Source organism: Lissotriton vulgaris, chromosome 6 (genome assembly GCF_964263255.1).
Source record: "Lissotriton vulgaris chromosome 6, aLisVul1.2, whole genome shotgun sequence".
NCBI classification, from domain to species: domain Eukaryota; kingdom Metazoa; phylum Chordata; class Amphibia; order Caudata; family Salamandridae; genus Lissotriton; species Lissotriton vulgaris.
Window position 1 is genome coordinate 1,372,594,886 of NC_141694.1, and position 16,993 is coordinate 1,372,611,878.

Consider the following 16,993-nt stretch of genomic DNA (forward strand, 5'->3'; position numbering starts at 1 on the left):
TATGCTTTTTAGACCAACTCTCAGGGGCGCTAGCGCATTACCTAGCCTGCAATATTAGGGGGAGATTTTAACTCGATAACGGACATAGCGCTTGACAGATCACACCCTCCACTAGTTGATTCGCCAGTTCGCAGATTAGCCAAAGGCAGATCAGATTGGCAGGACAGATGGGGGCTGATTGACATTTGGCATAGACACCACCCGCAAGAAAGGGATTTTTCCTTTTTTCGTCCTTCCATGAGCTCCATGTTAGGATAGATACAATATTATGCTCTCAATCAATAGCCCATACAGCAGCACACTCTGAGTACTTAGCCAGGACTATATCTGACCACAACCCACAATTACTGTTGATTAATTGGCTACGAGCGAGATCCTCCATTCCCGCGTGGCGGCTCCTCCCCAAAACATTGGAGGACCAAGTTTTTAGCACAGAAATAAGAGAGGGCATAGAACGTTACTTTGAAGGTAATCAGGGGACAGCCTCTACTATAGCGGTAGAGTGGGATGCCTTTAAAGTGGTCATAAGAGGGCAAGGCATCAGTAAATATTCAGGAGCACGGAAAGCAGTGCTTAATGATGTGGCACAGGCAGAAGATAAACTGAGGGAAATAGAAAACAACGACCAGAACAGCCAATACTACAAGCGCAGCTAATAGAAGCAAAGGAAATGGTGGCAGTTGAGGTTGAGCGATTGCGACGCTTTGATCACAAGAGCTACACTGCAAGGGTTCATGCAGAAGGGGACAAAGTAGGAACGCTGCTAGCGCGACTGGCTAACCCAGTTCCGAGGGGAGGCCCGGTCATGAGGATAGAGACAGCCGCAGGAGACATGGTTCACTCGCAGGCCGAGGTGCTTTCACGATTCTTGACCTATTATGAGTCCCTGTATAAGAGCAACCTGGGAAGAGACGGAAATAGATGCATATTTAGCAGAAGTACCGCTCCCGCAATTAGTTGAAGCGCAAGAAAAGCTATTGACGCAGGACATAACATTGACTGAGATCAGAGTGCCATCAAGCACATGGCCCAGAACAAGGCACCGGGAGTGGATGGTCTACCTGTAGAATTTTATGCACAATATATAGACATTTTGGCACCCCGCCTGTTTGAGGTCTTTACGAAAGCAAGAGAGCTAGGCCAATTGCCCATGTTGATGCGAGAGGCGCTGGTTATCCCCCTCCTAAAACCGGGACGAGTGGATGCGGATGTGACCTGTTATAGGCCGTTGTCCATGCTGGCGGTGGACTACAAGATTCTGAGCCGGATATTGGCAATCCGACTGCTGCCACATATGACCACATTGGTACACGCAGACCAAGCGGGGTACATCCCAACTATGAACACTTCGTCGAATATTCGAAGGTTAGTAAGGGTTATGAGAGACAACCACCATGACTTACAATTGCCGTCGGTCTTATCAGTAGACATAGAAAAGGATTTTGACAGTCTAGAGTGGGCATTACTCCTCAGAGTGTTGGAGCGATTCGGGCTGGGTGAACAGTTTGGAATTTGGACAAGGGTGTAATACTCTTCGGCGAAGGCCAGAGTACGATTGGGGACGGTAACATCCACCCAGTACTCAGTTCATAGAGGAACAAGACAGGGGTGCTCGTTATCTCCACTGTTATTTGCTCTAGCTATAGAGCCCCTCGTGGTCCGAGCAAGATCCGGACAAATTTTTCAAGGACTGAGGTGCCATGGAATACTACTGTATATATCGTTATATGCAGACGACTTGCTCCTCTTCTTGGAGAACACGGATGAGGCATTGCGAGGAGCAGTAACTCTGCTCTCACGATACAGAGAACTTTCGGGCCTTAGGGTAAACTGGCGCAAGACGTGCCTCTTCCCGGTCCGGCCATGCATGAATCCATCGCTGCTAGCTAGAGAGATAAAACGGGACCCAACATGCCTCACCTATTTGGGGGTTCGAATTTATCACGGCAACACTGATATGCTAGAGGGGAACGTGGGGCGCTGCATAAGTGCCCTGAAAGGATGCATAACGTTCTGGTCAACGCTCTCCCTCTCGGTAGTAGGGAGGGTGGCCCTGCTTAAAATGGTAGTATTACCTAGATTGCTTTACTACTTCCGCACCTTGCCAATCTGGATAGCTCCGCGTGTGTTTAAGGACCTAAGATCACTGATCATAGTCTTCCTCTGGGGGAGTGGGTGGAGGCGAGTAGCGCTGACTACACTGATGAGACCTAAAATAGAAGGCGGAATGGCAGTCCCTGACTTTGAGCTTTATTATTTAGCAGCGCAGCTGCAGATCCTTACGCAAGGCATTGCAGCAGAATTTCGGGGGCCTGAAAATATGCGAGGAATAGGGATACAACGACATGTCCTCTCATATACAGTCCTACAGCAAAAACTTGACTTGCGGGACTTAACAATGGAAGAGAGAACACTGAGGTTATGTTGGAACAGAAGCCAACGTAGGGCGGGAGTGGCACACCCATACGCACCAGAAATTCCATTGGGTATGCTGACAGCACTACCACATGGAGGAGACTGGACTCCCCTCCTGGAATGGGAACAGCTAGGACTCCAAATGGTAGGGGACTTGTACGCAGATGGGGGGTTGATGCCCTTCCAGGCAATACAGGAAAGATATGGTCTCCCTGAAGGTAGCTTCCTGCTTTATGCAGCGGTCGAAGCGGCAATCCGGAAGCATTGGAAAGGTGGGCAGGTAGAGCCAGTGACCACAATGGCTTGCCAATATGTTGTAATGGCCGCAGGGACTATTAAAGCAGTTACATGCCTTCAATCTCGGATGTTACATGAAGGACTGCAACCACTAGAAGATCTGAAAATAAAATGGGAGGCGGGCATAGGCCGACCTATACCTGATGTAGCATGGGGACACATTCTTTGGAGAGCATGGAAAGGGAGCAGGAATGCACGGTTCCAGCAGGTGCAATTTTTTATTCTGCATCGAGCTTATCTGACTTCAGGAATGATCCGAAAATACTTCCAGGTCCATGATGCAGCGTGCCCTAGATGTTTGGAACAGGGGGTGAAACTGGAGCACATGCTCTGGAACTGCCCGGCCAAAGGGCTATACTGGGCGGAAGTAGGGGACCTCCTGAATGCTATAACAGATAGACAATTAGAATATGACATGGCAACTTGCTTGTTGCACTGGTTCCCGCATACAGTCAAAACCAAAGTAACTAGCAAATTTATAGACCTAGGATTATTGTTGGCTAAGCGAGAAATGCCTTGGCACTGGAAGTCAAGGGAGGGACCGGCAAACAAGTGATGGCGAACAGAATTTTGTAAGTGGGCTGGTAGTGAGAGTGTCGTTAGATTCCAACAAGCCAAAAGAGCAGACAATGAGAAGATTCTGGAACTGGGTAGGCCTGGGAAGCACTGGTCCAGGCGCTACTGGATTCACAAAAAGAGGGTGGATATTAGTAGGTAACGATCGTGCATGTGATCACCGATAAGTGAATTGTGTTGTGAACCATTCTCTGCAAAGCTGGTATTGTGTTGTGATATATGTACTTGAAATGTGCCCACACCAAAGTAAGAGGGGAGGGGGGGTTATCCAAGGGGTTAGTTGGGAGTAAACATGGAGACATATTTGATGGATATAGGTGATGTGATATACATTTCAATCTGTATGGTGATAAAATATTAATAAAATATGTTTTAAAAAAAAGGTCTGATACAAGGCCTGCACTGTGTACGCTTGACTTAAGGCCGAGGTATAGACCCTGAACCCGGGAAACAAATATAGAACCCAAGCCATCGGTCTCCAGAACCACCCAGAGGAAGGGCCAAGACACACAAACAAAGGCCTTCTCAACGTCCAGACAAATCACACCGCCAGGACTCCCTGACCAGGCTGTAACTGCTGTGTTTACATGAGACGTTGTATCATGGCCCAGATTAAAACCGTGATGGCTTGGATCCACCAACTTTGAGATAATCACTGCCAACCGATTGGCAAGAATGCAAGTATAGATTTTAGATTCTACATTATTTAAAGATATAGGGAGGAATGACCCACAGGAAGTGGGAGTCTTCCCCTTTTTTAGAAAGAAAGCACGGTTGGTCTCTCTCTCTCTAAGACTCAGGGACATCATCCCATAAATCCAATAAATTAAAAAGATCCCTTAACACTGGGGGCAAAATCTGTGAGAAGATAGCATACAATTCAGATGGTATCTGATCAGGACCTGATGCCTTCCAGCCACACAAGGAACTGATGACCTCTTTAACCTCAATAAGAGTGATAGATGCCTCTAATCTAAAATGCTAGTGAAGAGAAGCCCAGCAATTAAAATACCACTGAATGAATTGAAAGACATCTGACGCGCACGAGAGACAGTCTTCCCTATAGAGGTCATGGTAGAACCAGCGAAAGACCTCACAAACAGAAATGAGATTAGCAACTAGAAGGCCATTCTCATCCCTGATTTGAAGAATATAATAAGAGCTAGATCGATCTTTTACAATGAATGACAGAATCCCCCATTTCCTTGCTATTTTCAAAGTATGTACGCTTTTGACTGAGTTCTCCCAGATTATTGTCCTCTCTAAGGATGGCGAACTGTTCCCAAAGCTGCTCCACCCTGAGCCAGTCTCTCACCCTAGTACTACTTTCTAGGTCGGATTTAACAGACCCTAGAGTCTGTCATTGGCAAGAAGCGAATTGAAGAATCTGATCTTGACAAACCACTTTAAGGGAGTTGCAGACCACCAAAAGCGATACCGTGCCAATCTTTTTTTTTTTTTATTGTCCTCATTTGCCTTTTCCCTCTTTAAGGAAGCACCGAACACCTTACATGTCTTAAATAGAGAAACCCAGGAATATAAGTTGTTCCTCATACTGGGACACAAGTGACAAATTGGCGGAGGAAGCATCCAAAAAGAAAGGAAGATTGAGAGCTAGCGAGATTACTCCATCGAGGTATCTTATAACCTGTTGGACCATAACAATGACCTGGGGAACCCGTTACAAAGGTCCATGGAGTGAAGAAGGCATAATCATAGGACCCGGGGAAAAAAAATTGAATTCAAGAAACTCTATTATATGCGAATCCAATGAACTAACATACCCAACTTCCAAGAGTAGCCTGCGTTCAGATGTCCAGCTCCGGGGCCGGATGCTTGAGTAGACTCAGTAAGTTGTAAAAACAAGGACAAGGCGTTGTGGTCCGAAATAACCCTTGGATTATGTCTAATCCCAGAAGTGGAAACCAGTGTTCCTAACCAAAAAACAAATCAATATTGACATGGCCTTCTAAGGACCGAAATAGAACATAAACCCAGGCTCTTTAGGATGCTTAAAATGCCACAGATCGACCAACGAACATGAGGATATTAGCTGTAAAACTGCCCCCTGCAGTCAGTGCTTCCCCCGGCGAGCTAGGGCAAAGCTGATCTGAGGGCCCAAACTGGAATGCCAAGTCAACATTAGGGCACAGTGTAACATTAAAGTCACCACACACAATATAAGGTGGGTGTTGGACCTAGCCTTTTTCAGGTTTATCTCCAGAATTTTTGCCTTTTGCCTTCAATTTTTCTGACCCTGTTTTTGTTGGCTTTAGGACTCTGAGCACATTACTACTGCTAATCAGTGCTAAAGTATTTATGCTCTCTCTGCAAATTGTAATCCTGATTGGTTCTCGATGACTGCCATATTTGGTGTTTTGGTAAGTCCCTAGTAAAGTGCACTATGGATGACCAGGACCTGTAAATTAAATGCAACTGGTGGAACTGCAGGCCTGGTTGTGCCACCCATATGAGTAGCCCTGTAAACTCTTCTCAGGCCTGCCATTGCAGTGTCTGTGAGTTCAGTTTTAAACTGCTATGTTGATCTGGCAAGTGCCCCCACCTGCCAGGCTCAAACCTTCGCTTTTACAACATGTAAGTAACCCCTAAGGTAGGCCCAAAGTACCCCTATGGGCTGGATGCAGTGTAGGTGGAAGGTAGGATATTAACTGGTTTGTTTTACAAGTCCTGATAATGAAATATTTCCAATTTTGTTTTTCACTATTGAAAGGCTACCTCTCCCATAGGTTATCATTGGAGCTGTGTTGTAAAATGTTAAAACTGTAACTTTCAATTGGGGAGTGATAGAGAATTAGACTATGGGTTCCCTGAGTTCAGGATTTTAAAATGCATCTTTTAGTGAAGGTGGTTTTTAAATTGTGTGTTTGAAAATGCCACTTTTTGAAATTTGAATTTTCTTACTTAACCATGCTGTGTACTTCTTGTTTAGACTGACAGGAGCTGTTTGGCATTCACTCTAGACCAGAAGCAGACCCTGCAGGTAACAGCGGTGGGTCAGTGGGGCAGGGTGGGGAAGGTGCTGACAGATGATGACGAGTTAAAATTAAATTTAAAAAAGGAAAAACACTTACCTTGTGCTTGCCGCATGGCTGACTCAGCGATGTGGTGAGTGCAAGGTAAGTGGTTTTCTTTTTTTAAATGTAATTTTAACTCCTCGTCATCTGTCGACTCCCTCCCCACCCAGCTCACTACCCTTACCTGCATGAGCCGCTACTACTCTAGAAAGTTGCACAAAGGGAGCTGAGGTATGCTCCGCATATCCTGATGACCCATCACCAGGCTGATGGGTCTTTCCTGAGCTAGAGTGGTGGGAGGAGTTGTCACTGACACCTGAATTGGGCTGTATCTGCCTTTCACAAAGCTGTCTCCACCTCCTGTAGTGTAGCTGGACCAGGGAGGGCAGAACTGGTTCTTGTGAGCAAGACTTTCTCTGAAGTATGCTGACTTCAAAGGCCAAAAGGTGTATAAGTATTGGACCTAAAACCTCAGACTTTAGGAACACTTTTGGATCAAGAGGAACCTCTGCCAAGGAGAAGAACTGAAGAGATGTGAGGAGGAATATTGCCCCTTTGCTGTGTTTTGCTTTGCTGGGTTGACCTGCAGTTGCTGCTTCTGCTTTGGAGAGGAAAAGGACTGGACTTTGCTGTGTATCCTGCTTGTGAAGTTTCTCCAAGGGCTTGTGTGTGCTTGCCTCCTGTTAGGAAGTCTCAGGATCATCAAAGACGTTATATGCAGCATCCATGAACTCTGCTGCTGAGATTTATGACCTGCCTTGTGTTGCCAATTCAAGTTCTGGGCCCTTAGAGGTTGTTTTGCTGCTTAAAACCACCAAAATCGGTGAATCGCCCTTCCAGTACCTGTTTTTCCAATGCAGCACCACTTGGTTGGAGAAGTTTCCACGCACTACCACCATGCAGACGAAGAAACTGCCACAGCCCAAGTTCAGCGTAGCATGTCCCAAAGTCCGAGACCACTGCACCGCTAGACCACAGCTGAAGAAATCGAGACATTGCCTGTTTGCCACGCCACATCGACCTCCAGCGCGTACGGATTTCCATGTATGGCACTTCATCAACGGAGCCCCACAGTAAGGAGCCATGGTTACATAGCCAGATTTCGATGCATCACCTCCCTGTGGAGTAAGAAATCGATGCATCACCTCATCTCACACTAAGGAACTAATGCATCACCTACCCTGTGTAGCAGTGAGAAATCGATGTATTACCTCCCCTGGGAGCAAGGAACCAACGCATCACCTTCCCTCCGTATAAGGGACTGATGCATTGATTTGCTTTCCGGCGCCTCACCTCCTCTGTACTTGTTTTTATTTTGTGATTATGATGCATCCCAAGTACTTTGCACTAAAGGTGACAGATCATAGTTTTTTATGAGTTGGACTGAGTTAAACCTTTTAAAGTAATATCTTTAATTCGGTATGTTGGATGTTTGTCATTTTGGTCATATTTGGTGTAGATAAAGATACATTATTCTTCTAAACTGGTGTGGTGTCCATTTGTAGTGTTTTCACTGTGTTACTGTGTTTTGCATAAATACTTTACACATTGCCTCTGAGATAAGCCTGACAGCTCGTTCCAAGCTACCAAGGGGATGAGCAGGGGTTATCTTGGGTTTGTGATTCCCTTACCCTACCTAGAAGGAAGGGTCCCAAATTGCACAGGGTGCAAGCCATTGCCAACTAGAGACCCCCATTTCCTACAGTGGGACCCGGAGATGCAACTCCATAAAAGAATGTCATAAAAAGTCAGGTCATTCATATTAGGCCAGTAAAGAACGCAAATAGTAAAGCGCTCCTTATCCTTCTGGATAATTGCCACCAATCAGCGCCTCCTGAATCCATTATTTGATGTAAAGTCTCCCATCGGCTATCCTGTACCATTAGTGCAACCCCCCCCCCTCTGGGAAGAGATGTACCACGAAATGGATAACATCTTATAGCTGAGTTCTTTTAAAACTAAGCTCTTAGTCTGAGATGAATGAGTCTTTTGGAGACACAAAATCTGTGTCCTGAGATTGTTCATTTCCTCTGGTACAGGTTTTTGCTTTTGTAACGACTTTGCCACATTAATGTTCCATGATAACATATTTAGCTGGTGCCCAGAGCCTCCGCCCGTCCTAGCTATAAGCATAACCCTAAATTTTCAACAGGCTTCTCCTCCCCACCACACACAAAGATGTGCTGGCTTCAAGAACCTTTTGCCAGATCAAGCTGAATTTTTTACTTGCAATGCAAGCGACATTGCTCCAAGACTCTTGCGGTCAACAATAATACCCCAAATACTCTGTAGAGTGAACACAAAACCCCCTAACCCTACCCCTGACTTCCATATCGGTGAGCAAATGCCCGGAGCTCCTAGGGCCCAACCTCAACCTGAGTTGGGGTTCAAAACCAGCCATCAGCTGACACAGTGATAGGACAGGCCCCTACCCCTAAGTCCCTTCATCACCACAAAATAGAGGGAAGGACAAGGATAGAAAAAGTCATCCCCTCAACCACGCAGGTCACCCAAGAGTCCAAAGCTAAAAAAAAAGCAAGAGGAGGGGACAGCGTATGCACCCCAAAGAATAGAGCTTACCTTGAGAAGAAAGGGAAGAGAAGGAGACACTGCTCAACAGCACGGCCCACTCTAGTGACAAAGAAAATCCCCTGCCCTGTCAACCACTAAGCATAGGACATTCAGTCCTGAAGCCCAAAAAAGAATATTTCCAGCCCAGTTCAAAACCCTACCGCTGGTTGCCACGTAGTTAGCAGTTCCTGCATTCTTAGACCATCTAAGTACAAAAAGTCTGATCAACTTTACAAATCTGTAGAGCTGTAGGCTCCATAAGAGAGACAAAGGCTCCCAACTTCTGGAGTGTTGTAATGAACTCCCGTAGCTGCCAGTCCCTCATGACTGCCTGATGACAAAAGTCTGAGAAAAGAAAAAAATAATCATTGCCTCATGCTTTGGCTAGCTGCTTAGGAGTCGTTGCCTGAAAAGCCTTTTGACGAAGGATGAAACCCTACATAGAAATCAGTATGGTGCTAGGGTTCGAAAGGGTTTACTGGTATAACAGAAAGGATTATGATGTGCCCACTGTACCATACAATCCATATTCCAGTCACTGAAAGCAGGACAAGCCTCTCGAGAAAAATGCACTACAAAACTATGAGGGGCATCACCTGCTGGCCCCTCAGGTATCCCCATAACCTGCAAAATGTTCTGACACGACGTGTTCTCCAAGTTCTCCACCCCTGAAGAAAAGGTGGTAATTTGCTGCTAATGCTGGGCCAACCCCTGGATACTGGATTCCCCGCCCTTTTCGAGCATAACGTGGGAGGCTTCCGCAACCCCAAATCGTGACTGGATGATGTCCATATTTTTCAATAGTTTAAGGAGAAACACTTGGGTCTTTAGATGGGTGGCAGTCAATGCCATTGAGCCCTAATGAAAGACCTCTCTGTGCTTCAAAAGGCGATAATAAATGGCCCCTAACATAGGCGAATCCTGCGGTGGGGCCATAGGTGGGGATCCAGAGGGAGGTACGGGGACTGCCAAATCGTTGGAGCCAGATTGCTTTACCAGAGACGAGCCCCTGATAGGAGAGTGATTCTTAGACATCAGCTCCATTCCATCTGGATCCCATAGAAGATCGCCTTCCACCTCCACTGGGGCAACAAGGTCTATTAGTTCTTGATGAAACACTGCAGACATAAGACCCTCTGCTGAGTCTGCAGGCGAGCCCTTCCCCCTACCGCTCCATTGAGATTAAAAAAGTGGAAGAGACAGAAGGCCACAATGTAGCCCTAAAGGACTTATTTCAAACATAGAGGCCAATGCAGTATGAGTTGTCTGCTCAAGATCTTCATCCAAATCGGTATCAGAGAGATATGAAAAAGAAAGGAAGGCATTGGGACCATCCCTTCCAGTCACAGCAACCTCCAAGCTTCCAGGGCATAGAAGCTGAGCATCCAGAAGAGATGGTGACTTGACTAGCAATATCTGAGAGGCCACTGAAGGCTCTACAATCTGAGCCACATAAAGATTGGCAGGATCAGCCTCTCATCACCCGATGTAACTTCACCAGTACTGGGGGGGGGGTTACGGCTGCAGCAGAAGAGATTGTCTACTCTCCACCTAAACCAGACTCAGTAGTTGCAGATGTAGTTGTAGCAGGGAGGAATGGGCCCACTGTCAAAAATGCATCCATTATATATTGGGCATGACATACTAGACTGTCCCTCTCTAGTCTGGCTGATACCACAGTGTCACCAGATGCCTTCTACCTCGGGGGGGCCTCCACATTGGACAACACATGATAATCCTCTACATTTTCCTGCACAGTAGGGGAAGAGGAGGTGGGACACATTCCACACCAGTGAGCAAGCGGTAACTGAAAGGAAAAGCCGGAAAAATTTAGCTACTGCATGCCTTCCTCCGCCCAACCAGCAGTTCAGGAACGTGACTGCAGAGCTGCCCACCATCTGCCTTCACAGCAGCAGTTGGCTGGGCATCGCCATTTCCCCAACTCGCACTGGAAGCTGCGGCCAACCTGCGACCAATAGGGCCCCTCTATCAACTCTCATCGGGAGCTCCATCGCAACCTTGTCTTTTGGCATGATTCCGGCAGCCAGAGAGAAGTCCAACATGCCACTGAGGGCCTGCAAACATCAGACGGCCCTCAGATGTAGTAGTAAAGCAGATGGGGAGCTCGGGGTTGCCCTCCTAGCCAAGACACTGCTCAAAGGTACTGTAGAGCTTGGGAACCACAGCCCTGGTTCAGCCGCAAGACCCCACATTGCCAGGTCTCCTGAAGTCATACAATTAAAGAGGATTCTTAACTACAATTCCATAGATAACAACTTGGAAGGTTTGCTTGTCCCCCATCAAAAGTAAGCACTTATTAAATGTAATAATAAGGCAACCCAATATTATCCTACAGAATAAGGCCAGTCTCACAGTAGTGAAAAAGTGAATGTAAAACTTGAAAGTACATGTCCAACCATTTAATTACAATGCACCCTGCCCTATGGGCTACCTAGGGCCTACTTTGGAGCTAACTTATATGCAATAAATGGGAAGTTGAAGGCTTGGCGGGGGTAGCAGTGCCAAGTCGATTTTTCAGTTTAAAACTACATTCAGCCTGCAATGGCAGACCTGGGACATGTTTTAAGGGGCTACTTATTTGTATGGTGTAATATGTGCTGCAGGCACACTAGTATCATTTAATTTACAGGTCCTGAGTATATGCTATACCACTCTACAAGAGACTTATAAGTAAACAAAATATGCCAATCAGGTGTAAACCAATTTAAACATGTTTAGGGGAGTGAGTACAAGCACTTTACTACTGTTTAGCAGAGGTAAGGCACACAGAGGTCTATGGCCAACAAAAACGAATTTCAACAAAAGAAATGTAGAGAAGCAGGCAAAACCTTGGAGGGAAGATCCCCCAAAGACTTTTATGACTAACAGGACTCTTCACTTCCTTTAACAAAGGCTGCAGCAGAACCGGAAGGTGGCAGCAAGATACCTTCTGCACCCTCGCATCAGTAATCATATTAACTGTTTCTTAGACAGAACACGTGTCGCCCATGGGCTTCCGCAGGGGGGCAAGGAGTGAGGTTCTTCGGTTTCTGACTTCGCCCAGTATTTATCCGAAATTTTGTGTCTCGTCTCCATTTTGTGTTGCCCTCTCTTCCGTTAAAGAGTAACCCCCTGCCCTTGTTTACGAAACGGATGTCAGGGTCTGGCCGAGTTCGCTAATCCATGTCTGGATTGATTGATCCCTGTCTCGACTGACTATTTGGCTTCTCCTATTCTTTCCTTACATTATCTTATCCGACTGACCTTCACTATTCTCTCCTAGTATTCTCTTGTTACACAACTATCCTTTGAGGTACACAAATACGTCCTGCCACCTGCAAATTGGATTGTCAGTACTAACACTGATTTATTTGTTGGGAGGGGTAACATACGGGGTTTGAGAGAGAGGCGTATTTGGGACACCTGATAGCTTGTTTTCCAACTTTTCCTATTGGCTTGCTTTGTATGTACAGGGAGTAAATGTTGTAAATATGTGTGCTATAAAAGATTGTGCGCCACGGACTAAAGTGGCAGTCTCTTCAGAATATACGCTGTACGTATTTCTGGGACAACTGTGCTTGGCTGCAGCTAATAAACCTGGTTTTCTACGCCCAACAGAGTGTCTTGTGTCTCTGTTCGACAAGGCAGGTGAACTCTGGGATTTAAGCTGTGCCCTGAGCCGCCAGACCCATAAGGCTCGGTTCTCCACGAGGGACGCTTGCCCCCCCTGGAGCGCCCCTCCTTGCCCCCCCTGCGGACGCCCATGCTTAGTGTATGTCAGTCACTACCTTAGTTTGCTGCTCATCTTTTTATTCACTCTCAGGTGTGCATTTATGGGAGATTTATATATTTATAGTGTTGTGGCGTATTGTGCTTGCATCAGGAATTGCCTTTTGGTAAATTTGTAAGTTGTACATCCAGGTTTGGGTGGCAGTTCTCTTTCTCTGTCCTTTGTTGTTTTCATGACACCGCTGGTTTCTCCCATGGCTGCTGTTTTGTTCGCGATGGGTCAGGTTCTTGACTCTACTGAAAGGCGCCCTTCGGCTGCTTTGTTGTGTGTGTTTCTTCATTTTACAACACCAGGCTCCCCCGCGGAGCATCTGCCTCTTGCTCTGGTGTTGTTTTTGTCCTCAGGCTGCTCCCCGCCCCTTCTCACCTCTCTGAGAGCCAGTGCCCCCTTTGAACCTCGACTTGCCGCCCACCCCCTCCCCGCTTCTTCTCACACCTTGGTGCTTCCACACTTAACGTCACCTCCAGCTCGCATTTTCAGAGAGGGCTCGAGCTCCCTATCAAGGACATGAGGAGGAGGAAGAGAGAGGGGGGAGAGAGGAAGACTTGGTGGGGCCGGGGAGATGGATACGGTGGGGGGGGGCGTGAGTGAACGAAGAGGGGGGGAGAGAAAGAGAGAGAGAAGCAGTGGGAAAAGAGAGACCGAGAAGTAGGGTGGAAGGAAGATGAGAGAGCAAGTGGGGGAGGTTTGGGGGGGCGTCTGGGTGAGGGAGTGCAGCTTCATAGAAGAGAGACCTGTGCCCTAACTCTGCCAGTGAAGACAGTGGGTCCAAAGGAAAAAGAACCAAGCCAGACAGAGTAGGTCCAGGCAGTGTGCACGGAGGCAGGCTCAGTGGGTCTGGAGGAGGGACAGGGCAGGCAGAACAGCACAAGAGAAGGGCAAGCAGAACCGGACCAGGGCTAGCATATCCGGACCAGAAGATCCTCCTGAGCAGGAAGATGGCGCGATACACAATTAGAATGTAGTGTTCAGCTTTTGGGGTTTGGGGGGTAACTTTAGGGTTCAGGGTGTGTGTGGGTTTTAGGGTGCCAGGGAGTAATTTTAAGGTTCAGGGTGGGTTAGGGATTGGGGTGCCAGGGGGATAATGTTAGTGTTCAGGGTGGGTATGGGTTTGGTGTACCAGGGGGGGTAATTTTAGGATTCAGGGCGAGTATGGGTTTTGGGGTGCAAGTGGGGGAAATGTTAGGGTTTAGGGCAGGTATGGGTTTTGGGGTGCAAGGGTGGGCAATTTTAGGGGTCAGGGTGGGTATGGGTAATGGGTTTTGGGGTGCCAGGGGGTAATTTTAGGGTACTAGGTGGGTATGTGTTTTGGGGTGCCAGGGGACAATTTTTGGGGTTAGGATGCGTATGGGTTATGGGTGCCAGGGGGTTCATTTTAGGGTTCAGGGCGGGTATGAGTTTTGGGGGGCAGGCGTAATTTTAGGGATCTGGATAGGTATGGATTTTGGGGCTGCTAGGGGGTATTTTAGGGTTCAGGGTGGGTATGAGTTTTGGGGGGCAGGGGTAATTTAAGGGTTCAGGGTGGGTATGGGTTTTGGGGTCCTAGAGGGCAATTTTAGGGACCAGGGCGGGTATGGATTTTGGGGTACCACAAAAGAAAGAGATGGATGTGGCACAACAACCCTATGGTATATGAGATCGTATGCGGCATGCTTCCTGCCCCCCATGGCTCCTCCTGTGCCCCAGTGTTTCTTGTGCACCACCTGGCACATATCATTTTGGAGGATGGTGATGACATTAACATTTTTCCAACACCCCCGGAAAAAATTCTGCGGACACCCATGGTGTCGCCCAATTGGTCACCAAACCTCACGAAGTGGATCATCAACTGCGCGGATGAAGTCGCCCCACTGAGGACCCCGCCCAGCAGACCCGGCAGCAAGAAGGCCCCATGGTTCACCGACGAACTCAAGAGCTCTAAGAAGAACTGCCGAGCCCTCGAGAAAGCCTGGAGAAGGGAACCCACGCCGGACAACAGGACCACCCTCAAGCTCACCACCCGGAAACACCACCAACTGATCCGCATCGCCAAGAAAACGGCTTTTAAAAACCGACTGGACAACAACGCACACAACTGCAAGGAACTCTTCAACATCGTGAAAGAGCTCTCCAACCCCAACGCCGGAAACAACGACATCACCCCTTCGCAAGACCTCTGCAACTCCCTCGCCTCCTACTTCCACAACAAGATCGCGGACATACACCACAGCTTCAGCACTCAACCGACGCACGCCACGACCGCAGCAACGCCACCCACCACCACCCTCCGCGCCTGGACCCCGGTCAACACCGAAGACACCGTCCACACGATGAACTCCGTCCACTCCGGATCTCCGACCGACCCCTGCCCTCACCACGTCTTCAACAAGGCCGACGCTATCATCGCACCCCACCTGCAGGACATCATCAACACCTCATTCGACACCGCCACCTTCCCTGAGAGCTGGAAGCACGCCGAACTCAGCGCTCTACTGAAGAAACCTACAGCAGACCCCACCGAACTCAAGAATTACCGCCCCATCTCTCTACTCCCGTTTCCAGCCAAAGTCATCGAGAAGACCGTCAACAAACAGCTGGCCACCTTCCTCGAGACGAATGGATCCCTCGACCCATCGCAGTCCGGATTCCGGGCCAACCACAGCACCGAGACCGCCCTCATTGCCGCCACTGACGACATCCGAGCCCTGATGGACAACGGGGAAACAGCGGCCCTCATCCTCCTAGACCTCTCCGCGGCTTTCGACACGGTCTGCCACCGCACCCTAGTGCAGCGCCTCAGCAACGTCGGAATCCAGGAGAAGGCGCTGGAATGGATCGTATCCTTTCTCGACGGAAGAACACAAAGAGTCCGCCTACCACCGTACAAGTCAGAGGCCACCAAAGTAATCTGCGGCGTCCCTCAAGGATCCTCAAAGAGCCCGACTCTCTTCAACATCTACATGAGCCCCCTCGCGGCCATCGCACGCCAACACAACCTCAACATAATCTCCTACGCCGACGACACCCAGCTGATCCTCTCCCTGACCAACGACTCCGCCGCCGCCAGAGCCAACCTGCACGAAGGGATGAGAGAAGTAGCCGAGTGGATGACGACGAGCCGCCTGAAGCTGAACACAGACAAGACGGAGGTCCTCATCCTGGGCTCCTCACCCTCCGCCTGGGACGACACCTGGTGGCCCCCGGCCCTGGGCACCACACCCAAACCAACGGACCACGCACGCAACCTGGGTTTCATCCTGGACTCCTCCCTCTCCATGACCAGGCAAGTCAACGCCGTCTCCTCGTCGTGCTTCAACATCCTGCGCATGCTTCGGAAGATCTTCTGGTGGATCCCCACAGAGACCAGGAAGACCGTCACCCAGGCCCTCGTCACCAGCCGACTGGACTACGGCAACGCACTCTACGCCGGAACCACCGCCAAGATCCAGAAGAGACTCCAGCGCATCCAGAACGCCTCAGCCAGACTCATCCTCGACATCCCACGACACAGCCACATCTCCGGACACCTAAGAGACCTGCACTGGCTCCCGGTCAACAAAAGAATCACCTTCCGCCTCCTTACCCACGCACACAAAGCTCTCCATGACCAAGGCCCGAGCTACCTCAACAACTGAATCAACTTCTACGCTCCCAAACGCCACCTCCGATCCGCCAGCCACGCCCTCGCCGCCGTCCCACGCATCCGCAGAGCCACCACAGGAGGAAGGTCCTTCTCCTACCTGGCCGCCAAGACCTGGAACTCCCTCCCGGCCGACCTGCGCCTGACCCAAGACCACCTCTCCTTCAGGAAGAAGCTCAAGACCTGGCTGTTCGAGCAGTAGCAGCACCCCCCCCCCCCCAAGCGCCTCGAGACCCTACGGGTAGGTAGTGCGCTCTATAAATGTCCTTGATTGATTGATTGAACACAATGGAGTGATCTCGCATACACAGCAGTGTAATGATGTAAGGGCCCTAGGCCCGCATGCTGAGGAATAAGGTGACACGGACACAGTGGGGTACTGGGTGAACTCGCCCTGAGCACGTGTGCTCACCCCTCTTTATTGAGCAGGGTCATCTGACCGATGACACCTGTGGTGGGTGGATGTTCAGTGTGTGGTTACATACTGAACACTAGAGCGCTGACTCTAGGTCATTACAAGCAGGACTGGGAACAGAAACGAGTTGTGGCAATTCCCTTTCGACGGACCCCTGGGGGTTGGGCGGTCAAGAGAGAACAGCAGGCCCGGGGTGGTGAGGGGTAGCTAGTGTCAAGCACCACTGCCACTTTTGTTACAGGGGGCTGATATTGCAGCATTGTTGCAAAACCGAC